Source organism: Pieris napi, chromosome 5, assembly GCF_905475465.1.
Source record: "Pieris napi chromosome 5, ilPieNapi1.2, whole genome shotgun sequence".
In the NCBI taxonomy this organism is placed as follows: domain Eukaryota; kingdom Metazoa; phylum Arthropoda; class Insecta; order Lepidoptera; family Pieridae; genus Pieris; species Pieris napi.
The window spans coordinates 12,203,728-12,219,107 of NC_062238.1; the positions used below are offsets into that span (position 1 = coordinate 12,203,728).

The 15,380-nt window shown below is 33.3% G+C and overlaps 1 protein-coding gene across 5 annotated transcripts in view; it reads left to right on the forward strand.

The window, feature by feature from the left end:
• The window catches only part of LOC125049851 (ephexin-1), an 81,431-nt gene that overhangs the window by 17,941 nt on the left and 48,110 nt on the right, over window positions 1-15,380 (forward strand). Inside the window, exon 1 of one of the 5 annotated variants that reach the window (XM_047649323.1) lies at window positions 11,268-11,368. The exons of the other annotated variants lie outside the window; for them this stretch is intronic. The gene's annotated coding sequence lies outside the window, so the exon portion shown is untranslated. Of the gene's footprint in view, window positions 1-11,267; window positions 11,369-15,380 lie in introns of those variants that run through there. 5 annotated transcript variants of the gene reach the window in all.

Below are 15,380 nucleotides of genomic sequence, written 5' to 3' on the forward strand. Positions count from 1 at the left end.
CCAGTTCACTCTTGTAAACCTGCGAGTATGGACGCGCGTGGTCGGGTGGCTGCCGCTTCCATTGTGATTCACCATCTTATTTGTAAAAAAAATAAAAGAAAAATAAATATTTATTTATTTAATTTTTCAAATGTAAACTGAACTTTATTGACTATAATGACTCCTTTTCCAGTCTTTGATTATTTAATTGTATGTAATTAATTATTTGCATGCAATCAAAAACTATTTTTAATAATTTTTATTTTATTTTATTTTAAAAGGCACACTAACGAAACACATACAAACACTTACAGAGAACACATAACATAGAAAACAAGATACATGCATGTGCATCAATAACAAGTGTGCACAACATTTAAAGGGAAACATTACAATGAAGAAAAGAAAATAACTTAAACATTAAAAGTAAAAAAAAAACAAACTAGATTTAAAAAAAGAGAAGTATAACTACTTACATAAGTACACGCACCCATTTTTTTGTATGTAATTAATATATAATTGTTATATTAGTTACTTTATAAGTTATAGCTTTGTCATCAATATTTAAATCCAACTTTATATATGTACAACTGTATATGTTCGCACCCATTTTTACGTATTCGCCGCGCGAGCCAAATCACCAAAACTATAACCGTCCCAACTGCGCGCGAGCCAACGACTGAAGCTCCTTTGATGCGGTCTCAAAAACCGACAGCGAGCGGATCGACCCGCGGCACGTTCGAGCGCGGCAATGTTCGAGTCGCCGCGCGCGGCGATCCCGTCTACATAGAGCGCGGCCGCCGCGCGCGCCAATGTTCGATGGTTTGCCGCGCTTAATGTATACGCAGCTTTATATGTCTCAAAGTTATATCAATAAAAGACAATACTAAAGTATACGTGTCTCTTTTCATCAAGCCTAAATACATGATAGAAAGAGACAAAAAAGACTCAGTTTTTATGAAGAAGGTAGGCTAGGTTAGCGAATGGAGGGTCAAGCCACCTATTGTAACAGCAGTGAAACCCGAAGACATAAATGGTTAATATCAATATTGATCTGGTGGCTGGCTTTCTAACGAGTTTCCTGGGAAAATTGTTAAGTCACGTTTCCGCTTGAGTAAGGGTAAATTATTAGCATAGTCCTCGTCGTCCGCTGTACCAAATCGCGATTGGGATGGTGGAAAATATTGAGGAACCCAAACACATCAGCACGTTAGAGTAAAATTCAGTCTGGAGTGGATTGGCGTGTAGTCATAGTCGCCGTTCATATTTAGCTGTGTTTTGTTTTGTAGCCGCTGTAGGATTTCTAGAGCGGTTTTCTAACCCCCAGAGCTTATATTCAATAATTTCTACATAACAATTACATCTATATATATAAAAGAAAGTCGTGTTTGTTACAACACTTATAACTCGAGAACGGCTGGACCGATTGCCATGGTTTTTGATTTGTTGGATTTGTTTCCGTCCCGAATAGCAGAATAAGCTGCTATTAATAATAATAAAATATCTTATAAGTTATCGAATAACAATAAATTAATTAATTAATTTTACGAATGCAAAAACCATATGGTGCCATCTGTTGACAAAACTACGCATCATTTTACGTCGAATTCGTGTCAGTTCAAGAAATTCCGATCTTGAGGTGAATGAGGAGATGCATAACCGTGCTTTGATCCTGATCAAAAGATGTAGGATATCAGAAAGTGCTTAACATGCAGTATCGCCATATTGACGCTAGAGAGAAGATGCCTAATGTGTAAAACTGCCATTCTTCTTTCGCAATGGCAAGCAATAAAACATTTCTGTATTTGCAAAAGAGTTGTATTAATGTAATACTTAACATTAATGAAATCCTAAAATAAGTTAAATTAAAGTAACAACGATATTATAAGGTTGTAGGGCGGAACGAAGTTAGCCAGGTCAGCTAGTTTTATAATAAAACTATTCAAGCACAATAAGAATAATTTATGTTTCAGCGTAGGACAGGTTGAGATGTTAACGATTGTAATACCATTACTTAGGATTAGCAAACTTGTGATTAATTTTAATGTTATTAATATAATTATATACTTTCAACTTTCGGTAATTTATCAATGGTCTTAATCTCCAACTAGATTTTTAGAAAAGTGTTTTTTGGAAAATCGCATGATAAAAAATCTGCGAAAAAGTTAAAATATAACATATGTACATATTAAAGAAGGCAAACGAAAGAGGGGTTGTCAAGTAAAAAAGGGAAGGTTATGCTAAGGGAAGGTTTATGTCAAAACACCACATATCCTTGCTTTTAAAAATTTAGGTTTAGGCTTTGTAAAAAAAATTGTATATGACAGAGGGCAAACGGGCAGGAGGCTCACTTAATGTTTAGTGACCCATGGACACTCACTTGCCAGACGCCTCGCAAGTGCGTTGCCGGTCTTTTAATTTTGGTATGCTCTATTCTTGAAAGATATTTGATATGGTAATTTATTAGTATACAAGTACTTAATTAATTGTTTGTTGCTAAATTTTTAACTAAATATAAATAATACTAGGTATATTACTTTTTAAGTAATTCGTTATATGTATTAATATTTAATAATATGTCAAATTGGTTACAATTTGTATGTCCACCGCACCGTCTACTTACATTACAAACAAATATCTACTAAAAAAATAAAAAAAACACGTGTTTTATACGCGTTAGAAGTTATACTGCTTTGGCGTACAAATCTTTTCGAAAATTTACAAGATAAAAATCTTTTCTAAAATTTTATTCTATTTTATGTTTGTAGAAAAATAGGACACTAACAATAGAAAAAACTAAAATGTTGCCTATAGCTAACATCAGGGTGTCGGTTTTTTCTTTGGTGTGCGCGCGCATCGACACGATGGACACGTTTTTATTTTAAATACTAATTGACATACCGCTTGAGCAAAAACAGCAAATATTTCAAAGAAAGTGAAAACGCGTTCACAAAACAAGTCACGGCATTCAAAGGCTGGGTTGATTTACGAAACGGTCTGGAGTCTACAGGTGCGGTCAGTGCAACGACCCCTCACTTTCCCCTTTTCCTGGCTAACCTTAAACTTTAACTGGTCTTGCCAAGATGGTAACTGGTTAACTTGCTCACAATAAATTATAGTTTAATTGGTTTACGTGACAAATGTCAAACAACTATGAAAATATATAGAAAGCGTATTTGACATTTTGTTGGAAAAAAAATTAGTGTAACATTTTTTCGTTACGCGTCACATTTTTCGGTTACGCGCCATGTTGCTTTTTGAAGCCAAACTTCTTTATCGGCGTTGGAATGAAAGTTCTTTATCGACATATGGGAGAAATTTTGTAGCAAATCGTCATGTTTTTCGGTTACGCGCCATGTTGCTTTTTGAAGTCAAACTTCTTTATCGGCGTTAGAATGAATTTTTTATCGACGTATGGGAGAAATTTTGTAGCAAATCGTCACGTTTTTCGGTTACGCGCCATCTTTTTCTTGTCCCTACCACGGTTGATCCGAAGAGATTCGAAGCCATTAATAACAAAAATATATAATAACGATAACAATGATAGTAATAATTCTATTACAATTTATGAATTCTGTAATAATCTTAGTAGTAATAAGGTAAAATGAAATAATTGTATTTGTATTCATGTCTATGATAATAAAAGCCCTTTGTTAAACTTTATCTAATTTAACGAATTTCTGTAAAGTTGCATATAGTAGATCATTTTTCGAAAAATAAGGTCATAAAGAAGTTTCACTTCTTACGTGTGTACACCTAGTACACGCACACATTTTTTTTTTTTACTTTCAACGTAAATAGATATTTCCCAAGTTCTATTGAGTCTCTTTGTAATTAGCTGCAAATCACTTATTACTTTTTAAAACTTACCCTTTCTTTAAATTATAAATTACTAAATATAGACCAGCCCCCGACTCTTATGGTGGAATATTTTATCAAAAAAAAAATTCCTAATACATATTTCTATTACTACTTCAAAACTTATCTTTACTTACCGTTTGTACATTGTACTTGCATGGTCACGAGGTTGTTAAATCAAGCAAAATATGTATTTATCCTCAAGTCCGTAGCGAAAATTCCACCGCAGTCATGACCGAGGCCGCCCACTCACATTCCAATCACGTTGATGACAGGGAAATATAATTCTTTTTGTTTGTGTGCCCATGGCGCTACAACCTTCTTAGGTTGGACCTCAGATTTCTGTATCTGTTTCATGATCAATCTAATAGGCAAGTAGGTGAGCCTCCTCCACGATGTTGAGCGTCACATGACGAAGCCAATAAAACACTGCTTTAAAATGGTATTGTGAACCAATAGTTACTATAGAAAACTCATGGAACCTGAAATTTAATCTGGCACTAACTGGCTACTTCGTTGGATAATCGTGGAGTAAACACGATTAACTAATACTTGGATAAATTTATAGAAAATTTTGTGCTAAGAAATGTTCAGCCCAGTGCTCTATTTAAAAATTTCAAAAACATACAAGTCTGTATTTGGCCATAAAGCCTACACTCTGAATTTATTAGTGGCTCATCTCGACACAAGACACTCCTATAGTAATTTAAAATTAACGACGTAAAACTTTGCTATAAGTTTAATTAAATACTCAATTATTTCTTGTTCCTTATAATATCTCCTGTACGAAAATGTAATTAATACCTCACGTAAAGGTTTTATGTAAGTATGTAATTTTTAGCTTTGCTGCATGTTGATTACATAACAACTTTCGTAAACAAGATGATATTTCATTGGCTAAATGCATTTAAGCATAGAGTTTCATTTACTTCCTTATATATGTAGCAGTAAAGTAGTTAAATCAGATATTTATTTAAATCTAGAGATTCAATTAACTCTCTGATTTAACTACTTTACTGCGACATATACATAAAATGATACAGATATATGTAATGAAATATTTGTATGGTATGATTTATACAACCTTTTTAGTCGTGTAAGGTAATACGGGAGGGCCTTGCAATGTTGCAATATGTAATCTATGATGTATTAAGTAATTACATTTATGCTATGTGGAGTATCTAGTGATAGCTTTCTTTTTTAATATTCGTAAAGTGTATCTGTGTTTCTGCTGCCACAGAGCACTGCAAAACTTTTTTATTAAAAAAATAAAGTAGCAATTTTATATTCAAAAAATCAACCAAAATAATCAACTTCTAATTTTGAAGGGCGATGACCTGGCTCCAAGATCTTCTATATTCAGTTAACCATGTGACATGTGAAGTATAGTAGTATTTACTGGCTTATTAGCTATGGCATAGAACAAGAGGCAAACCGGCAATAAACTTACTAGATGATATGTTTATGTTTTGTAATAGTTTAAATAATAAAAATTATTGTTTTATTTGTATATGTTAACGTAAAATTGTAAACACCGTTAGATTGTAATCTATCTCGCGAGATTATAAACTGTCGAAAGATTGTGAACCTCAGCTTACTGCTTACAATTTAACGTATGATTATTCGGTAGATTGTACTACACTAACTTAGTTATCATTCAAACTTCTTTGGTCAATTACAGATTAATTTTACTTTCCAACAATTTCATATAACTACCGAATAATAATACGTTAAATTGTAAGCAGTTCGTTGAGGTTCACAATCTTTCGACGGTTTATAATCTCGCGAGATAGATTACAATCTAACGGTGTTTACAATTTTACGGTGACATATACATCATATAACGAAGGGTTAAAATGTACTAAGCCTTAATTGTATTATCAATCTTTGTTCGATTTGCTAAGAAGTTTATAGTAGGCGCGGGCAATTTTGATATCTTCTAATCTCTCTTTCGTATTTAGTTGGTAATATGCCTGAAATCTGTAGAATGTAGATAGATTCAATTGTCATCGACTAGTCAGTCTATAAATTATATCTGTCATGATAAAACATACACAGTTGTGATTATTGAACATAAAAAATGCGACTTATTTATGGATTATTATATATATAAATCGTACTGAAACCGTTTGACAACTAAAGCATGAAGAAGTGAAGCCTTCGGATTTCCTAAACGGGAACTTGATACGTCTAAGTTACACTTGCACTCCTACTATTACAGTACTAATTACGTCATCAGAACAAGTTAATGCGTAATTAAGTTTCCTGTGATTACTGACTGACGTCAGTTAGTTCGTCTGTGCTACGAATATATTTTATATATTCTGTGTTCTGTTCTATAGTCTGTGTCACAGATACAGCTGTGGTAACGTCGGAGCGGAGTCAATTATAATAATGTGTTCTTGAGCAATTCCTTTTACAGAATATGTAATGGAAGGTGCAGTTGTTCGGATTAATACCTGCAGCTGAGTTTCATCATCGGACGTCGAGGCGAAACGAAACGATCCAATAAAAGATTCAACCCATATCACCTCGACGTCCGTCGTTCCAAAACTGAGCGTTTTTTAAAGCAATTGCCGCCACTGTGTGGTGTGACACTGTGTGGACACAGATTAAAGAGCGAGATAAGATCCTAAAATGCCGGCAAATGTGTTGTGAGTTTTCAGATGAGATCTTTTGCCTCCTGTACTATAAAGAAAATAATTTAAAATATTAGGTGTGGATGGTATGATACACTTCATACCATACCAATATTTTTAACGCTTGCGTATATAATGAACAAATGCTTGGGGAACGAATTCTTTCAGTTCCGGTCCGAAATAAAAGCAATATTAAGTATTTATTATTTAATTCCACATAATTATTATATGTAAGATAATAAGTAAAGATAAGCCTTTCTCGTGTGCCTTATTAAAAAAAGTCGAAGTACGTGTTCGTGACGAATGTTCCCATAGACGTCATCTGGCCACGTTCCCGTCGCACACTGCCTTTATTTATTTCTACAATTAATAAATTATTTATACACTTAATAAATTTCCTAGCTTAGTTACGAAACTGATGCTGTTCTATACGATTTTGGATTGGTCAAGTTTATTTTAAATAAACTATCGTTTAATTAATTATATATATATATATAAGGAGGGAAACGTAATTTACATTCGTTGTATGGCGTCATCGTTAGTTTGTCGCACATAATAAACGTTTTTCCTCGTCATACATACACAGTAAATAAGAAATTCATAAGCCGAAGTATTATTTGTCTCTTACAAACAGGGTATATGGCCTAGGCTAAATTGCTATTTTTGTAATTTTTTTAATTCAGAAAATGATTAAATACACTAATTTAATGTGTATGTATAATGCTTTCTATCTCATTTTCTCCCACGTTAAAACTTACGAATTTTTGTGTCTGTCTCGTTTTACTGTCGCTTTTTCGTTTCATCGACTTTCAAACTTTAATTGATATTAAACTTAAAATTGAAATAAAAATAAATTTAAAGAAAAGTCTAATACACTACATTTAGATAGTCAAAAAAGTCTAATTTACATATTATTAGTCATAAAAACTTTTTAATCATTGTAGTTTTTATCAAAATAAATAATTGATATTAAACATAAAAATTAAAATTGCATTCGTCTTATCCTGAAACCAAAATTTTTGAAGGTTTCACTTCTACCACGTGTGAATTGCACACATTTTTTTACGTTTGTTTTAATTATCATTCTAAAAACTGGCTCAACGACTTTAAACTCCAAGTAGTAGAATTAGACAGGTGAAGACAATCATGCTGTCATCGTCGATTCGACTAATCTGATCTGTACCGTTTTGTATATAACTTAATTACTCACAATAACATTTTTAGTCACTATCAAATAGTGTATTGTTATTTACTTTGTACTAAGTTTTTGTGGGACAGTTAAGATAGATTTCCATTCCTGTATTGTGAAGTAATCTTCGAACCTGTCTTATCTGTATTAACGGTTCTTTACATAAAGTCACGACAGCAATGCAGTAAAGATGGAGTCATCGTGTACGCTTGACTGAATTTATCGGAATGCGAATCATTTATCCGCATTTTATCGAACGTTTTTATACATTTGGATAGAGCTGTCATAACAGGGAGAATATCTTTAGTAATAAGTATAGATTTTGTTAAGATGATTCAAAAGAATTTAAAGAATTTGTCAAATTCTCAGACAACAATTCACGACCCGTCTTCCTTCAAAGATCCTGAGCACAGCACAGATCCCGATAACTTCGAGAACCTTGTGGTGACCTGCAGAGTGGAAGATACGAGACCCTTGCAGGTTTTAGGCCACAGGCGCGGTTGCTGCGGTGGTTGAAATTGACGATATGCAACACCAACACGTCCTTTAGTAATGGAGAACGCGACGAAAGAAGAAATCCAACGACAACAATTATTTCACCATAAGAACGCTACATGAGTAGTTATATTCATTTCGTAAAATAAAAAACATGTAGCCGTGCAACTCAGTATAACAATTGTATTTTACAAAAAAATATTTGTGCGATTTAAATCTAAGTTACTAAAAAAAGGTTTTATTCTTCAAACCATAGACGTCATCTTCAAAACATCCATGTGTCCATGGGCATACTTAACATCTAACACTTATCAGTGAAACCTGCCCAAACGGAGGGTTCTTGTTCTATATTAAAAAAAATGGGAAATAGTACTGCGCTATTTTTTTTATATTAAGTCTAGAAGCTTAGGTTTTGAAACCTTAAACTTCTTCTAAGCTTCTAATAATTAGTTGATTGACTACAGAACGTCATTAACACAATTTTACTGTCAACAAAAACTCGTGCAAAAGTTATTAAGGCACTAAAAACTAAACTAAGTGTGCCAACATTTTCTAAATGTCAACCGTAATGTAAAAAACGCTTTAGAAGGGATATAGATCGATGACCTACCACTGACCTGCATTCCGCTGGTAATTGCTATGTTCGCATGTAATACGATAATCCACGTACTATACGATCTAGAAGGCTTTATAGCAATGGAAAACCGCTCTTTATTTTCTCAAACAATCAAATACCAATATTTAAGCCAATAGTTTAAGCTATCGCGGAATATGCTTTTTTATGTAACAGGAGGCAAACCTGATGTTAAGTGGTACCGCCGCCTATGGACAGAAGACTTGCAAGTGGGTTGACGGCCTTTTAAGAAATGGTACGCTATTTTCTTGAAGGACCCTAAGTCGAATTGGTTCGGAAATACTTCAGTGGGCAGCTGGTTCCACATAGTGGTGGTGCGCGGCCTAAATTACCTTACGCTAAATTGCCTTAAGAAACGCTCAGTTGTGGAACGATGGATGTAGAGGTGATACTGATAGTATTTTGTATTTTGCCTTAAAGGTATATTAAGAATATTCATAGCGCTAAATCACCTGCATCATGAGCACACCAATTTTTTACCAATTCTTAAAAGGCCGGCAGCGCGCTTGCGAGCCTTCGGGCAGTGCGAGTGTCCATGGGCGGCTGTGTCACTCAACATCGGGTGAGCCTCCTGCCCGATTGCAATTGTAACATATTTAAAAAAAACACTCCACACAGCCGAATTAGGTATTACGTATTTAAATGATTTGAATTGAACTTACATTAATTTTTCCTTTAATAAATATTTGGACCTTTTTGTATATTATGTATTCCATCTTTGGCTAAATATTTAGTATAATTGATTTTAGTTGCATATTATTTATGTTAGCTGTAGGATTTCAAAATAAATAAAAAATAATACATATGAAATATTTAAGAAATAAGACAGCGTTCACCAGATCTATGCAACTTCCTCGCAAAAGAGTAGTTATATCGTGGCACACAAATCGCTAATCGCCAAAGGGGACTTTTTGTATCGAAGAATTCGCACGGGTCCTCCCAGCGTCCGCGAATATACTAGGCTTGCATTTGTTTGTTTTGTTTTTGTGTGTGTGTGTAAGCGTCACGTCTCACACGTCCTCGATTTTAGTCTTCGACCGGTTTCCTAGATGTTTACCTTCGTGAGTTAGCGTTATTGGGAATAAAAGTGGTGTATTAGAATGTATGAGCCAAATCATTGGGCCAATTTTTAAAGGCAAGGTGCCTTTATAGCCTGGGCGAGTACTTAGACCATAAGTTTGACACCAATTATAAATAACTTATCTAATATATAAAATTCTCGTGTCACAGTTTTCGTTGCCATACTCCTCCGAAACGGCTTGCCGGTTTTGATGAAATTTTTTGTGCTTATCCGGTATCTATGAAAATCGGCCAACATCTATTTTTCATCCCCCTAAATGTTAGGGGTCCACCCCTAAATTTTATTTTTTAGACAAAATTTTTAATTTCTATTTATTATGATACAACATACAAAAATACATACATCCCCTAATTTTCACCCCTCTACGATCAACCCCTATTTTTTATTATAAATGATAAACATGGCAAAACGACGTTTGCCGGATCAGCTAGTATGATATAAAAAATTAGTATGACGATCTAATTGTACCAATATCTTGGCAAATAAACGATTTATTATTTTTATTAACACTCCTGTATCAGTCTACAAAGATCGCTTTGAATTATTTTTATTAAATACAAGCAAACTCTAATACCAATGTGTAGTCGAAGGGAATGTTTTTAGTCATTTTTAAATAAATAATTTCTGAGAAGTATCATAAAACATTATCTTTAAGAATACACCAAACAATTAAATTCCTGCAATTTAATATACATTTTGTTACCTGCTAACGTTATCACTATTTTGAATGCCTCATTAGCTAATTACTCAAAGAATTCCCAGAAGACTTTCACTAAAACTTTTGTCCTTGAAGAGCGGTTTAGGATTTGTTCAGGTTTCTCACAGTTCAGTAGGTCACAATAGAACATATTTACTTTTAGAAGTGTTTCCAGATGCAATTACAGTAGATATATAAGATATTTTTTTAAAGCCTTTTGTTCTGTGACCAACAATACAGTCTGTCCTGGAACACGTAGGCCTCTTTCTATCCCGGCAAACTCTAGTACACACAGCCCCCACCGTGGTTTACAGATTTATCCATCATCTGACCTGACCTCTTTATCTTTTCACATCTCGGGGCTACCATACCGTAGTGAAGTTTATCAATTTCTCACGACTTACACTTACTTAAAGCCCTATTCATAAAAAACAGCACCGTTTATAAAAGCACTTCATCTCGTTCTGTCAAATTATGTTTACGCTGTATTGAAAAGAGACAAGTAAATTAGTTAATGATAGATGTTTTTATGAAAAAGGGCGTAACTATATAGCTGCTAAGTCCATAATTGCATATAATCCGCGAATATTTTAAGGTTGAGCTTACAATGAGGTTTAAAAAAACTTAAGAAATCTACTGTAATTTAACCGCACAGTAGTTAGTTCCGTGAGCTGGAAACACTATTTCATAAGTGTGTCGACCTCCGCGCGGAATGCACGTGATGTCTCCCGCAAAGAAGTTATAAGTGTATTATTAGTGAGTGTGCGAATTGTGGATTGTTTTGGATTTCACTCAGGTACAGTTATATATTTACTGTATTATAATTGACGCGTAAATTCGAAAATTCTTTTAGTGTTCGATAGGTAATTTATTGACGAAATCTATAGACTATAGAACACGCTACGTCCGATTTAAGAAAAATGAAACTGTGGGGCACAAATAGTTATAGACTTTGACCGCTTAAGTAAACATTTGTAGGCTTAGTTATGAAAACCTAATAAATACTGTTTAATTATTGATCCAATTAATTCCGATAATTATGATCGATACGTTGAGTAAGGTCATGTACTCTATTCAGTTTGAAATAGGTACCATTGCGATTGGTATATAATAATAATAATTAAGCCTCATTTATTCCGGACTTTTTTCTTAGACCGGACTAATTTCTAATCAAAGTAATAAATGAACTTGGCAATTTATAATTAATTTTATCCACACGTTTGACGGATATATAATACAGACGATATTCAATATCTAAGGCCGTTATTTTAGACAGGAAACCTTACAGGGTTTTCCTGTTACGTCGCGATCCTTTTAGTATAAGATCCCGCTATACAACGACCTTCACCGAGATGCTTATTTAATGAAACGTATTTTATATTTAATTTAATATGTCAATAAATATAATCCATATGGGTTGTCTAGCAAATTTCAGTCCAGAGTATGTTTAATTATTAATTAAAAAAAAATATTTTTTGAAACATTTCACCGGTATGATTATTAGATAAATTCTATACCAATCGAAAGTATGAAGCCCATAGAATATGCAAACTTTATGCTGCCCATTCTTTTCCGGTCACAACTATCGGGTTGGCAGGTATAAACAGGTGAATCTGTACTAGCATTTTGCAACGGTCTGTTTATTGAATGAAATTTAAATGAAATTAAAGATTATTTTATTCTGAACACGGTGGTATAGGGTTGGCTTCGAAAAATCAGTCCAGAATTGCGGTTGTCGAATTTTAAAAAGTAAAATATTGCTTCAAGTGAATGTGTGCGACTGAGAGGTCCCAACCGACCATCCCATGCGATAGAAGAGGACACAGCATAGCAGCTGTTTAAAGTCCGCCCACTTAAAGAAAGAGAGTGCGCATGCTATTTGGGCTTGGAAAAGAAAAGGATTGCGATGGACTCGTATATACTATGCATCATTTTGGAGTAGTTTATTATTTAAATAGAGAAATAGTTATTTAATTTTTTTTTATCAATTAATTATTTATGTGTATATTTTTTATGTGACACTAAAGTATATTTACATCTTTAGTAAAAAAGAAGGTTATAGTGATTCATATATAATACTAGCCTGATTAAAAATATTGATTGAAAAAAATTTACTACTTGCAAATTATAAATCTATAAATATATGTGAAACTTGAGCCTGAGAACTGCGGATGGTTCTTAGATGAATATTAAAACCAGTAGGATTCATTGGGGATCATACACCTTTAAAGATAGAAGACATTGTCGAAAAAAGTGAAACAGAGAGTGATGACGAAGAAGATTCAGAAGTTGAAGATCGTAGTTTTATGTCCGATGACTCGGATTCTGAATAATTTAAAAAAAAATTGTATTTTTAATTTTTTACAATAAATAGAAGTAATTTTTTAATTGTTGTTTTTTTATTTTGTCTTATAATAAAAATAAAATTTGCAAGATTACCCTGATTAAAAAAATCACTTTTATGGGTTTTGAATTTTTTCCAATAGTTTCAATTGATTTCAATTTCTCTGTTTACATTTATAGATTTATAATTTGCATGTAGTAAATTTTTTAATTTTTTTCAATCAATATTTTTAATCAGGCTAGTATTATATATGAATCAATATAACCTTCTTTTTTACTAAAGATGTAAATATACTTTAGTGTCACATAAAAAATATACACATAAATAATTAATTGATAAAAAAAAATTAAATAACTATTTCTCTATTTAAATAATAAACTACTCCAAAATGATGCATAGTATATACGAGTCCATCGCTATCCTTTTCTTTTCCAAGCCCAAATAGCATGCGCACTCTCTTTCTTTAAGTGGGCGGACTTTAAACAGCTGCTATGCTGTGTCCTCTTCTATCGCATGGGATAGTCGGTTGGGACCTCTCAGTCGCACACATTCACTTGAAGCAATATTTTACTTTTTAAAATTCGACAACCGCAATTCTGGACTGATTTTTCGAAGCCAACCCTATACCACCGTGTTCAGAATAAAATAATCTTTAATTTCATTTAAATTTCATTCAATAAACAGACCGTTGCAAAATGCTAGTACAGATTCACCTGTTTATACCTGCCAACCCGATAGTTGTGACCGGAAAAGAATGGGCAGCATAAAGTTTGCATATTCTATGGGCTTCATACTTTCGATTGGTATAGAATTTATCTAATAATCATACCGGTGAAATGTTTCAAAAAATATTTTTTTTAAATTATTAATTAAACATACTCTGGACTGAAATTTGCTAGACAACCCATATGGATTATATTTATTGACATATTAAATTAAATATAAAATACGTTTCATTAAATAAGCATCTCGGTGAAGGTCGTTGTATAGCGGGATCTTAGACCATTTGTTTACAATAGATTAAAATTCGCTTAATACGGTTCCTCACATGATATAGTTTGTCTAATAGAAAATCGCGTTCCCTGAGTCCCTTCGAAATCATATTGTATCATGATTGAACATTATAATTTTTCTAAATTAATAGGTCAAGCTTATTGACAATAGATTAAAGAACTGAGCAATGTTGGGGCTTGTGCACCAATAAACGTCTCTGTCTAATGTATGCAATGTCTCGTACAATGAAGGAAAATATCGTCAGGAATCGGTATGTCTAGAGTCCTTAGTCCCAAAAATCGACATGTCTCAGACAAGACTAATCACCTACTTGTCTATTAAAAAAAAGAATTTGTCACGAAACAGACTCAGAAATCTGAGTCCACGAAGACCAAAGGAAGCAGCGCCATTGTTTACCGTCTATTCAGGGGAAGGCTCTTCTTGCGTTAAATAATCGTTCCACTATTAATATACCAATTTCTCACTATAAATATAGTATTATCACATTTAAAACTTTGTAATTATCTGCAACATTAACAAATACATATTAGTTAATGATACTAGGAAATTAATTTACGTACTTAATTGTTTAACATGTCAGCCTGTGTTCCATAGATTAAAAACAAAGTTTTATAGAACCGTGCAACTTTGGTAACATAAACAAGATCTATAAAGTCATAAACGTATTGGATTTGACATACTGGATGTCAAAAATGTATTCTCAAAGACTACATAGGCGAGAAGTAATGTTTATACTATGTATTGTATTCTTTAAACCTAGCATTTCTTAACTTAATCGGTCGTTCATAAACCGGTTTTACGCCCACGTGAGATACTATAACTTTAAAACCGTTACTAATGTAGTTTTGAGAGCCTTAACTGTCCTTTCCTCTAGAATGTTTTATATAAATAAAAAATTGTGACGCTACAACCTTTTTAGGTTTGGGCCTCAGATTTCTGTCTTTTTCACTGTCACTTTAATAGGCAAGATCAGCCTCCTGTGCCTGACACACGACTCCAAATTTTTTGGGCAAGGCAAGCCGGCTTCCTCACGATGTTTTCCTTCACCGCGCAGAAAGTCCATTGCACAGCCGAGGATCGAACCTACTACCTCAGTCGTGAAAGTCGCACGCTATAGTCACTATATATACTTAATGTTACATATGAAACAAATTCAAATATTTTTACCTATAGTGAATAGAGAATAGAGGATCGAAACTCGGCCTGATGTTGTACACTTAACACTAATCTGTTAAAATGTAAAGGTAATTATCATATTCAGCATTGAGACCTAACGCTAAAAATGACACCCGATTTGATTTAACTCTGAATAGTAACTCTATTCGGAGTTATAAATAAAATAAATGTTTGTATGAAAGACTTAAAAGACAGAAACGAGGGGAAATCAACTATATAATTTTTCATTATTAAACAATTTTTAAATAACTTCGAACATTTTGTAAGGCAATTT